At 43.9% G+C, this 13,338-nt stretch overlaps 1 long non-coding RNA gene across 1 annotated transcript; it reads left to right on the forward strand.

Moving 5' to 3' along the window:
- Positions 1 to 1,227: 1,227 nt before the first annotated feature.
- Positions 1,228 to 10,701, forward strand: LOC128352028 (uncharacterized). Its single transcript, XR_008320178.1, has 3 exons — positions 1,228 to 1,335; positions 8,901 to 9,040; positions 9,906 to 10,701. It is a non-coding gene; the product is annotated as an uncharacterized LOC128352028 (long non-coding RNA).
- Positions 10,702 to 13,338: the final 2,637 nt, after the last annotated feature.

Genomic DNA, 13,338 nt, shown 5'->3' on the forward strand with positions numbered 1-13,338 from the left:
AGCAGCACTGTATGTTAAAGAAAGGATAGAATCTAACAAACTAGAGCCTTCAGAGTCAGGCTGTATATAAATAACGTAACGTAACATAATCTAATGTAACATAACATAAATAAAACATAGAAAGACTGGATTATATATCTTGAAAACCTGATCAAAACACTGACAGTAACTGGGAGTTGCAGAAGGAAATCAGGGAGGCATCAGAGTCAGAGCTGTAATAATGGGTGACTTCAATTACCCACACATAGACTGAGTAAATAGGCTTTCAGGTAATCACAAAGAGGCCACATTTCTAGGTACACTGAATGACCCTAGCACAGTTGGCAACCAATGTAACCAACCAAAGAGAAGGTGACCTTAGACTTAATCCTGAGTGGCGCCGAGGACCTGGTGCAAGATGTCAGTGTCATGGAATCTTTAGGGAACAGTGACCATAGTGTGATCAAATTCAGCATATATGCGAGGAGAGAATCACCAATGAAGTCAAGCACAGACACTTTGAATTTCAGAAGAGGATTTTTTTCTAAAATGAGGAGTTTGATGAAAATAAAACTGAAAGGGAAAATTAGGGGAGTCACTTCACTCCAGGATGCATGGAGTTTATTTAAAACCACAACAATAGAAGCCCAGTTAGAATGTATACCAAAAAGGAGGAAAGGTACAACCAAGGAGGATGCCAGCATGCTGGGAGGATGCCAGCATGGCTAATAAGTAAAGTCAAGGAAGCTATAATGGGGAAGAAAACTTCCTTCAAAAATTAAATGCCTGCACAAATGAAGAGAAGAGAAAGCAACACACTCTGGCAAAAGAAATGCAAGAAGACAATAAGGGAAGCAAAGAGAGAGTTTAGGAACATTTAGCTAAAAGCATCAAGGGGGATAACAAAAAAATCTTTAAATACATCAGAAGCTGTTTTTCGGGGGGGGGGCACACCCCTGATTGCCGCCAGATTTCACTTTTAAAAAATAAACCTGCAAAGCAAAGTCCTCTTCTAGAGTCACTTGCAGAGAAAGATGATGTAGAGTGAATATGCCTATTGGGGAAAAATGGCATCATAGCAACAGGCTTTGCCCTTGAACTGGACAATTGTAGAGACCCTGTGATGATGGTTGACAGCAGCACCAGAGTTTCCAACCATCTTTTGAAGGAACTGCCCTGCAGGTGGGATTCTTGAGGGAGGGGCTTTAGAATGGAGCAAAGAATGGCAGTCAAACTGTCTAACTGGTAGCTCAGAGAGTCAGATAGGGCTTGGATAGAGCCAGTAACCAGGAGGGTTAGGCCTAAGAATAGAATCTCTAGTGAGGGTCTCTGGGTTGGGGGCTTGGATATTGGAAGGTGAGTAGTAAGTTGTACACACCAGTGCATTCCTCTGGTTAGCAAGCGTGACTCTTATCTATGAATGCAGGATGTATGGTATATATACAGAGCTTCAACCAGGGTAGTTTTTTCCAGTAAAAGGACTAGGAGTCAGGGAACGCTTGTTGAATCTAACACAAGCACCTCAGTAACACACAGGGCTGTTGTGAGGATAAACGTAACCAAGCATGAATTGTCCAGAAGCATGAGCTGTGCTCTTTGCTAAGCAGGGTCTACCCTGGTTTGCATTTGAATGGGACACTACATGAGTGAGCACTGTAAGAAATCCCCCTTAGGGGATGGGGGTCACTCTGGAAAGAGCACCTGGATGTTTGCATGCAGAAGGCTCCAAGTTCTCTCCTTGGCATCTCCAAGATAGGGCTGAGAGAGACTTCTGCCAGCAGTCTTGAAGAAGCCACTGCCTGTCTGTATAGACAACATTGAACTAGATGGACCAATGGGCTGACTTGGTATAAAGCAGTTTCTAACCATGTTTCTAACCATGCACACCATTCTGAACTCTTGGGACGAAGAATGGGATATAAATGTTAAAATGAAATAAAATAAATAGAATTCCATATTAGGGATGTGCAAACTGATTTGGGTACAAATCGATTTGTACCCAAGTCTAGCTGATTTGGAGAAAAACAAATCACCCCTGTGGTCCATTGGCTAAATTTTGGTACAAATTGAATCGCGCCTGATTCAATCCAAATCGATTTGAGATTTGGATCCCTCCTATTAATTCCCCCAGATTCCCAGCTTTCATTTTAAAAACAAAGCTAAGCTTTAGCCCTTGTAGAAGGGGAGTTATGGAGCAAAATGTGTGGTCACTATTTTTCAAGTGTTTGGATTCTTTGGTGTTTAATAACTTTCCCTCAATGAGTCCCTATGATGATTCATTACACAACTTCATTTCTTCTATTCATTTTGTCTGTCTTTTCAACAGTGCCAACTGTCAACTGCCATGTGCCAACTACGATCCACTCCCACCAACAAGGCTGTGGGGTACTACTCAGTTTACGTTGTAGGATTTTTTCTCCTCACGTGTTTAGGCTCTTTGGTATCTAATAATCTTTCCTCATAATGGATCCCTATGAGGATTTATTACACACCAAATAGTCTAAACACCTCAAAAATTCCTAAAATATAAACTGAGTACCCAGTGGCTTGTGGGTTGGGGGGTAGTTGGAACATGGGATGCCACTAATTCCCCACCCCCACCTGCAAAGCAATGGGGTCAAAATGAACAGAAGACATGAAGGTGTGTAATGAAGGCACCAAAGAATCTAAACACTTCAAAAATACCTAAAAAATAAACTGAGTACCCAAGTGTGTGTGTGTGGGGGAGGAGTTGACACATGACAGTTGACAGTTGGCACTATCCAATGATAGTCAAAATGAACAGAAGAAATGAAGGCATATAATGAATCCTCACAGGGATTCATTATGAGGAAAAGTTATTAGACACCAAAGAATCTAAACATTTCAATATTCCTACAAATTAAATTGAGTACCCCACTGCCTTGCAGGTGGTGTTGAGGGGGGCATAGTTGGCAAATGGCAGTTGACAGTTGGCACTGTCCAATGACAGTCAAAATGATCAGAAGAAATGAAGGTGTGCAATGAATCGTCATAGAGTTTCATTATGAGGAAAAGTTATTATACACCAAAGAATCCAAACACTTGAAAAATAATGACTGCACATTTTGCTTCATAACTCCACTTCTACAAGGGCTAGAGCTTAGCTTCTTCTTTAAAAAAAATGAAAGCTGGGGATCCGTGTTAGCGTTAGGATATGGCAACTCTGAATCTCTATTGTTTCCTATGGCAGAAATGTTCAAAATCAGTAAAAACTAAAAGAAAATCATTAAAAATCAACCAAATGTCCCACTGTTTTGAAATTTGGGTGGTAGGTGGCACCTACCAACCAGCCAAATTTGATGCTGCTAGGACCTTGTTAAATGGTCCAAATCAGTCCAAATCAAATCAAAGCAAATACAAATCGAATCTGGGGTGATTTGGAGGGGGTATATTTGGATACAAAACAAATCAGGGGTGATTTGTTTTGGGCACAAATCGAATTTAAAAAATTGATTTGTGCACATCCCTATTCCATATTGCTGGTAGAGTGATGCTCTTTATACTGTTGTGTGTGTGGGGGGGGGGTTGTTTGGGGTTTTTTGCTGTGGATAACTATTTATTGTGTGCTAAGTTTAAAGTCGAACTCTTCCATTATATTAGAATATGCTATATTTTCCATACCTTTGATATATCCAACAATGTGGTTTTATTTACATATGGCAGTGTCCATATGCATGTGTATGTTCAATACAGTTGTGTGCTAAGAGCATGTTGATATTTTTATATTGATAGAAAGACAGGATAGGAAGGCAGGAAAATAAATAATTAAAACACACAACCAAGATCCTGCTAGCAGAGGGATCGATATAGAGCAGGTGTAAGGACTCGGCAGCACTAGGACAGAGGCGCTCTTAGGCCCGGGCCATGGGTCACTGGCCCGGTCCTCTGCTGTGGGGTGGGGGGGCTCTGAACACTCCCCCACATGTCCTGCATCAGAAATGGCAGCAGGAGCCATATGCGTGTGTGTTAGGGACCAGGCACCAGAAAGAAAAACCGGCAGCGCTGCACCCTGCCACCTATACTTTGTTGCCCGGTGGCGGGTGGGCGGGGGTAAAAAATGTCCCCAGCGCAATGGCCGGCAGGCCTCATTGTGGCGTGCGACGGCAGTGGGGTGTGTATGTGTCTTGTCTTCAAAAGGCAAGACCAGCTGCATCTGTGTGCGCCCTCTCTCTTCCGTCTAGGTGGGGGCGGGTCAGCAGCCACCTGCCTGCCTCGTGTGCAGTGAGTAGGCAGTGAGTAGGCAGGCAGGAAACTAGGCAGCAGCAACAGTGGGGGAGGGGGAGAACATGATGGAACTGAGAAGGGAGGGAGCCTGAGGGACGAGCTGCAGCCACAGCTGTATTGGGCTCAGTCACTCTTCAGTGAGGCGAAGCTCTCACAAGGGGCCAAAGAGAGTCAGACAGGCAACAATAGGCAGAGCACAGCGGAGATGACCCAACAATCAGCGACTGAGTCAGCAGTGAAGAACCGCTGGCGTGTCTACTGATTACTGTTACTATTCTAGTTCTCCAGAGTCCAGACTCCTTCCTGTTATGCTGTGTGGCTGACTGGGGTCTTGGAGGATGGGAGGAGGGCTGGTGGGGAGACTCCTGCTGTTGTGTGGGCTTATGCTGTTGTGTGGGCTGCGTGTGTCCTTTCCTCTGATATGCTATTGTGTGGGCTGCCTGTGTGGTTTGGGGTCTTGGGGCGTGGGGGAGCTGGTGGGCAGACTCTTCTCCTTTGTTTTGCTGCTGTTGTGTGGGCTGCTTGTGTGGTTTGGGGTCTTGGAGGGTGGGGGGAGGGCTGGGTGGGGGGTCGTGAGGAGACTCCTCTCCTCTGTCATGTTGTTGTGTGGGCTGCCTGTGTGGTTTGGGGGTTTGGAGGGTGGGGGGAGAGCTGGTGACTAAGATATTGTCAGATTGACTGGTCCCGGTATGTTCTTCTCATATCCTCATCCAACCCTTCTTCTTGCCCATGTGCAAGTAACTCAAGCTTGTGTATTATTAATTTTTCCAGTTATGGCTCAATACAGGATTGCCAATAGATGTTATTTCCCAGTTTGTTTGTTTTTTGCGGGGGCGGGGGGGGGGTAGATTTAAAAAAGCACAATGTGTAGTAGACTTGAGCAGGTGGGAGTGGGCACGCACAGCTGTGTATGTAATTGCACTTTCTTTCTTTGCAGCTTTCTTACTGTTACAGATGCTCTGATAACAGCTGTGCCTATTTCTCCAAAATGCTAGTTTTAGCCAATTGCTAAATGGGGGGGACCCAATTAAATATGTGCATCAAATTGGAGCAGCATTTTGAAATGTATAACCTATCTCTATGTATAATTCTCTTAGATGTAAGAACATAACAACAAAAGAACAGCCCTGCTGGATCAGGCCCATGGCCCATCTAGTCCAGCATCCTGTTTCACACAGTGGCCCACCAGATGCTGCTGGAAGCCTACAGGCAGGAGTTGAGGGCATCCCCTCTCTCCTGCTGTTACTCCCCTGCAATTGGTACTCAGAGGCATCCTGCCTCTGAGGCTGGAGGTGGCCTTTGGCCCTCCGACTAGTAGCCAATGCTAGAGCTCTCCTCTATGAAATTATCCAAACCCCTCTTAAAGCCATCCAGGTTGTTGGCTGTCACCACATCCTGTGGCAGAGATTTCCACAAGATTATGCATTGTGTGAAAAAGTACTTCCGTTTGCTGGTCCTAAATTTCCTGGCAATCAATTTCATGGGATGACTCCTAGTTCTAGTGTTATATGAGAGGGAGAAGAATTTCTCTCTATCCACTTTTTCCACATCATGCATGATTTTATAGACCTCTATCATGTCTCCCCGCAGTCGTTTTTTTCCTAACCTAAATAGCCCCAAGTGTTGTAGCCTTGCCTCATAAGGAAGGTGCTCTAGGCCCCTGCATCTTGGTTGCCGTCTTCTGCTCCTTTTCCAGTTCTACAATGTCCTTTTTTAGATATGGTGACCAGAATTTTCACAGTACTCCAAATGTGGCTACACCATAGTTTTGTATAATATCAGAAGTTTTATTTTCAATCCCCTTTCTAATTATCCCTAGAATGGAATTGGCCTTTTTCACAGCTACCGCACATTGAGTTGACACTTTCAATGAGCTGTCCACTATGACCCCAAGATCCCTCTCCTGGTCAATCACTGATGACAGCTCAGATCCCATCAGCGTATACTTGAAGTTCGGGATTCTCATCCCAATGTGCATCACTTCACACTTGCCAACATTGAACCGCATTTGCCATTTTGTCACCCACTCACCTGGTTTTGTGAGATCCTTTTGGAGCTCCTCACAATCTGTTTTGGATTTCACTACCTAAATAATTCGGTATCATCTGCAAATTTGGCCACCTCACAGCTTACCCCAACTTCTAGATCATTTATGAATAAATTAAAAAGCACCAGTCTGAGTACTCTCACTAATTCCATGCGTGGCAGCTCTCGTGCGAGTTCACGAGCAAGAGGAGGGGGAGAGGAAAGCGACAGCAGAGAAGATAAGGTGAATGGCCAGGCGGCCAGGCAGGGAGAGAAAGTGGTGGTCAGGCCAGCAGGTTGGCGTGGAGAGAAAGTGGTGGCCAGGCCAGCCAGTGGTGGGCGGAGCGAAGGGGGAGAGAAAGCAGCAGCCAGGCTGGCTAGCAGAGGGGGAGAGAAAGTGGCGGTCAGGCCAGCAGGAGAGAAAGATGGAGGGGGGCCAAGAATGAGGGAGAACTAGAGGCACAGATGCTCTGCACCTGGGCCAGCTAGTAATAATGATATTTGTTAGCTTTATTTGTTAGCCGCCCCATAACAAATTGTTCTCTGGGCAGCTCACAGATAATTGCTTTCAATGCAAAATTGCTAATGCACCATTGGATCCAATTTTGTCCATATTGTATTGCACTGGAGGGTTGGATGGCTATTTCCATTCTTTTCTCAGTCATTTACTTATGTTCCAAAATGTGTTTCTCTTTGAAGCTGGTGATGTATCATATATGGAAAATGCCAAGGGGAGGAGAGCAGTTGCGTGAGTGACATCTCTAGCTGCACAATGCTTCAGTGCCTCCTTGGGTTTGCAACTGCTCAAGGCATGCTGCAGTTGGTTCATCTGCATCTCTGTTCCCTTCCAACCACAGTGCTTGGGAGAGGGACATAGAAATAGGCTGCCTGCCAGCCTCTGCATTAATTCTGCTCCCCTCTGTCTTATCTAAGCAAAGCAGAAATGTGAGGAGAGGGTGCACCTTCTTCTCAGACACCACTTCACATACCAGCCTACACATTGGGGGACAAAGTCCTCTCAGGAGGAGCTCTGAATGCCTTCAAGCATCCAAATAAAGAAAAGTTGTGTCTATTCAAAGCAAAAGGATGAAAAGGAAAGGAAGTAAGAAACCCTCGTTCATCTGCATGAAATTAAGGGTGGTATCAAGCCCTAAAAGATCTACCATGCCCAGAACATTTATCCCATTCTGACTTACAATACTATATTTACAGAATTTTTGGTGATTTACTATTATTTCTTATGGGCCATTATATATTAATTTTTAATGAATTTGTTTCAATTCCCCCATTCATCTCTGTGTGTGTGGGGGGGGGGTGTGTCCTATTCCATTTTCCTAATTCCAAAATTCTGAAGTATTTCTGAAATTAATTGCAATATTTTAGATTTAATTCTGACTTTACTGATCCAATTTTTTAAAAATTGGATTTGGATTTTACCTATTTTTACCAATTTTTTGAAATTTTGGGGAAAAAATGATTTTTTGAATCTGAATTTGCACAGGACTACTGCCTGCTTCCTTGCTGTCAAAAGCAAAGATACAGGAAAGCAGCTTTCCTCCTGATGCATGGGGGATTTAAGCTGGTCATGAAGTAGCAAGCATGAATTATCCCCTTTGCTAAGCAGGGTCCACCTTGGTTTCCATTTGGATGTGAGACTATATGTGAGCATTGTCTCCTGTAAAATATTCATCTTAGGGGATGGGACCATAGCTTAGTGGAAAAGCATCTTCTTGGCATGCAGACGGTCCCAGTTTCAATCCCTGGCATCTCCAGTTAGGGCTGGGAGAGACTCCTGACTTAAACTTGTACAGCTGCTGCCAGCAAATGAAGACTGAGCTGGAGGGACCAGTGGTCTGACTCAGTATAGGGCAACTTCCTCTTTTCCTATTCAGAGAGTCAACCACTGGAGAAGTTGGAGAAGTCAGTAAGGCAATGTGCACTCATCCCATATACGATGTTACAGTAGGATTCTCTAGTGGAACTGTGACTGCTCCATGTTCCAAGGTTCTATTTTGTTTGGCCAAAGAGGTGATGAGCATTTGGCCAGCAATAATTGACGTGGGGTGCTTGGCACACATCCACAAAGACTGTGTTCCCAATTGCCCACACCATTGCCAACAGGCCTTCTCTTTCTACACAGTGCACATTACCTCTATGTTCCCTTTGTAGGAGACACTAAAGCCACTCAGTCACACAAACATCCACGTTCTTGTGGAAAGTATGAGAGAAAAATGTGAGCCATTGCATTGGCCATGCTCCTGTTGTTCAGGAACATAGCCAGCATGCAAGGTTCTATTTCCCCCTCATCCATTCCATAAATGAACACAGAGAAACTGTATGTCCCTAATGTCCCTATTATTAAGGCAGGATTCTTAAACCAGGACAGAGTTTCCCTGTATTGTGGGTGGTGGGGGAGAGACATGGGAGACATTTCTAGAAGTCATTCTTTAAGGTGAGCATTATGAGTCACCAAGGTTCTTAGCCTGAGCCAAATTTCAGGCAATAGTTCTAGAGATATGACATATGACAAGTTGTGCGTAGCAAAATTTCCTCCTCCTCACAACTGTTAAAGGCACTGGAGCATTGACCTTTATTTCAGCTGGTTGTACTATTCAATAAAACTAAGATTTGCCACCTCATTTTATCTCCAGTGAAGTTCAAGTTGAATTTAGAGGTTCCTATTTTCTTCAAAGCATGATGGAAAGCCCAAAGAATGTTAATAAGATTAATGAAATTCTACAGAAGAATGTCATGCACTCATTGCTGAATTGCATCTAAAGCCAAATTCAAGGTGAATTTGAAGTTTTCTGCTTGGGTAGAACCTTAGAAGAATATCTAGGGAAGCTTAAACAGTCGAAATATGGGCTGTTCACACAATCAAAGAATCCCAGCTGACCAGAAAACCACAGATTGCTGAGCCATGCACACACCTGTGAATCATGTTGTATGAACCCAGGATTTTTCCTTTGATCCCAGATCCACATGGCAACTGTCCATCCAGCATTCAGCTGGAACTAGTAATCTTAGATCAGAACTTGTCTGGTCAATCCTGCTTAAATGCTGGTTTGTTGCTGCACAGATCTGGGATTGGCAAAAATCCCAAATGGGATTTGCACAACATGTCTTGGTTTGCACAACATGTTCTGTGGTAGCGCATGCAGCCCAGCCATCTGGGGTTTTCTTCTTTTTTTTGTAAACTTGGACTCCTTTGATTGTGAGAAATGCCACCAAGAGTAGTGAAATTTCTCAAGGAATGGTCCATGTATCCCTAAAAAAAAGGTTTATAATAAGTAGCTGTACTAAATTGATTGAATTTTTTCTGTCAAATCCTAAAGCTTTACTTTAATGTCTTGGCATTATGGTTTCTGTGGATACTGTTAGCATAAGTCAAGTGAATGCTGATATTCCCGTGAGTTGCAGTCTAGCTTACATAGGGAATTGGGCAAGACATTGTAATGTATAAACAGTGAGGATTAAATTTGAAAAATTATATATTCTGGGACCATACCGAAAAGTCAGGGGAAACTAGAAGCACTATATTGCTCTCAGATACTTCAGAAAATAATATTGTGAGATACTATATTTTGATTTGAAAGTGAACCTACTCCCTTTAGATTGGTGTTCTAAGATCTGTCTGTTTGCTATTTCTGTTCTAGGCTTCAGCTGTGAGGACCAGTTATTTCCTTGCTAGAAGGAAGAAAAAAAAGGATCTCAAGAGAATTGGTTCAGGGATTCAGAAACAGAAGGAAAGATTTTATACAGATTTAGTTCTAAGATGAGAACTGCAATAAGGACAATTTTCTGTTGAGGGAGCAGCTGATGTGGAAGTTGCTGGATAACATTTGTGGAAGACAAAAAGCTCTTACAAGGTTGACTGAGCTGTTGGAGAAGTTCAAGATAAAAAACGGGTGGATTTTGGGATATAAACAAGAGAAATGAAAATTTTGTACTGAAATCCCATGATTGCATGGAAATTTGCATAAAGAATTAGATGTGTTTACAAAACTGGAAAACCTGGATCAGTTTTGTATGCACTTGAACTGGGCCTGATTTGGTTCAAACCGAACTGGTGGTCATGCAAATGCATGGTCATGCAAATGGCCTCTGAACATGCATGGAGGCCATGTTATTGACCTCTACACAAGTGCAGAGGCCCAAACCAGGCCTGAACTGGCCCAGCCTGCTCCAGAGGGGGTTGAGGGGAGTCATTGCTACCACCATCCACCCCTGGGGCTGCAGCAGCCGCTGCAGCGGTGGCTGCCGGTGGCACTTCTAAGGTGAACACTTACTCCCCTCCTGCCTCAACTAGTTTTAACCAAGCCCCCTGCTAGGGATCTGCAAACAGGTTTGATGTTGAACGTGTTCGACCATTTGGGGTCGAAGTGAAGCAAACCCTGTTTGGTCTTACCCCGGACCAAACACCCCCCAATCATTTGGGGGGTTAGAGATTTTTTTAAAAATTCACTTACCCACTCCAGGGGAGTTGTTAGATGTGGCAGCGGCGGGGGGATCTGTGGAGGTTCCCCCTCCCCCCACTAGCTTCCCTTTGATGCCTATACCGGCCAGCTGGCTGGCTGGTTTAGGCCTTCCCCCATCAGCGTGGACTGGGTCACACAGAGGCCAATTGTGCAGGCGTGGTGGCCTCCAAAATGGCCACCGCACTGGAGGGGGAAGGCCCAAATGGGCTGAAGAGCCAGCCAGACAGCCGTATGGGCATCAAGGGACACCAGTGGGGGAGGGGTAAACTTGGTGGACCCCCCCCCCCCCGGCTGCCTCCAACAATTAGTAAAAAAAAAATCACAAACCCCCCAAACGGTCGGTGGGATCGGACTGACGAGGGGATGGTTCGGTTTGACCTCGAATGGTCGAACCAAACTGGTTCAATGTAGAACATGTTCAACGTCAAACCTGTTTACACATCCTTACTACCTAGACAGAGCTTCTAGTGCAGAGGAAGCACTAGTTTTTATCAAAAGCTGGAGCAGGACGGGTTGGCCTTGTCTTTCATTTTTCCGGCAGTTATCAAGCAATGAACATGACTGTGCAAGCAGCTTTAGTTTATCTACTTATAGTTCATAAGAACCTAAGAACAGGCCTGCTGGTGCAAGGCCTCCATAATGGCCACTGGGCCATCGCGTGACAGTCGAAAACCAGCCAAAAAGTGGCCAGACCGGCCAAGAGGTCATTTTGAAGGCCTGTGGGGAGAGGGGGAACCTACACGGACACCACCCCCCACCCCACCCCCACTGCTTCCAGGAACTCCCCCAAGGAGAGTAAAAGTTTTTTTTAAAAAAAATTAACAGAATTAAGCTCGCGAACCCCCATGAGCCTTCGGGGGTGTTCAGTCCAGGGTGGTTTGATTCGACCCTGAACAGTTGAACCAAACTGGTTCAACGTCAAACACGTTTGACGTCGAACCTGTTTGCACGCCCGTATTGTCTAATGATCCAGTGGCCTCCCTGGCAGGTTTCCTGCATCTGATGTATTTAAAGAAGGTTTTGTTATTCCACTTGATGCTTTTAGCGAACTGCTCCTTAAACTCTCTTTTTGCCTCCCTTGCATTTTTTTTTTTTTTTTTGCCAGAGTTTATGTTTCTTTCTGTTCTCTTCATTTGGACAGTCCTTCCAATTTTGGAAGGAAGTCTTCTTCCCTTATATTGTTCCTTGACGTTACCTGTTAGCCATTCTGGCATCCTCCTGGACTTAGCGGTACCTTTCCTCCTTTTGGGTATACAAACTAACTGGGCTTCTAGTATTGTGGTTTTGAGTAAACTCCATGCATTTGGGAGCAAAATGACTCTCCTGATTTTCCATTTTAGTTTTCTTTTCACCATACTCCTCACTTTGGAGAAGTTTCCTCTTCTGAAATTCAAAATGTCCATGTTAGACTTCCTTGGTGATTCTCTCCCTGCATGTATGCTGAATTTGATCACACTATGGTCACTGTTTCCTAAAGAGTCAATGCCACTGACATCACGCACCATGTCCTGGGTGCCACTCAGGATTAAGTCCAAGGTCGCCTTCTCTCTAGGTTGGTTCCAAGACCAACTGTTCTAGGGCACAGTCATTCAGCATATTAGAAATTTGACCTCTTTGTCATTATCTGACAGTGAATTTACCCATGTTCCTTAACTGCCATGTTATACTTGGATTTCTTGGGTTTCTTTTGCCATCTGTTTCTGTGATGTAGAACTAATAATTTCTAGTGAACTGTCGGCCACATGCACTTCAGCTTGCCTTGAAAACAACTTGGGCTTTTGAGTACTCCTGTTAAACACTGGAGATAGCTTACAATACACAGTAGAGCCCTCGTGGGGCCTTTCCTTAGTATAGCAGGAAATTATGCCTGAAATGTCATTTCCAGCCAAGAAGGGGTCCCTCAAGGCTTCTCCAGAGTGGTAGTGAGCAGTTCCCAGCAGTATCTTCCTTTAGAAACTATATCTGAACAACCATTTGAAGGGTAGGGTGAGGGAATGGGAATTAATTTAAGTCTATCTAGGATGTTGTTGTTTTAAAGAAAAATTATGATTAGAATAAAAATCTCTCTGTCTGAAATAGAGGACCCATAGAACAGCCAGCTCTGAAAACTTAATACAGTTTCATTATCCAGAAGGAACTGAGAGATAATGATGATATTAAAATAAAATGTTCTCAGTGCTATTTCAGACTGGTTAAAATAACTATTTGCCATAGACACTGGAAAGTAGAGTTATATATACAAGAATATCTGTACATCCCAAGTAACTGGGAGTTTTAAAAGTAAAGGTCAGAACATCTGTCAAAAAAGCCTTATTGCACATCTGTCACTTCAAAGCCTAGCATCTTTCTGTGGAAAGTGTGAGGAGTCCAGATGGCACATGTGTGAAACCCCTGAGAAAGTTAATGAATCTCATAAAAATTCTGGAGATTCCCCTCAGAACTCTTATAGATGCTTTTTACAGATCTGAAGAGAAACTTCCAAATTCAAGTTTTCCTTTTGGCAAAATTTTGGGCATCTCTAGATGGAATGTGCTCCCATTGAAAGAAATATGATTCTTCATACCATCGGAGATCATGGGTACTGAACTTGGATTTTACCAGGAGATTTGAA

The sequence above is a fragment of the Hemicordylus capensis genome, chromosome 3, assembly GCF_027244095.1.
Source record: "Hemicordylus capensis ecotype Gifberg chromosome 3, rHemCap1.1.pri, whole genome shotgun sequence".
In the NCBI taxonomy this organism is placed as follows: Eukaryota; Metazoa; Chordata; class Lepidosauria; order Squamata; family Cordylidae; genus Hemicordylus; species Hemicordylus capensis.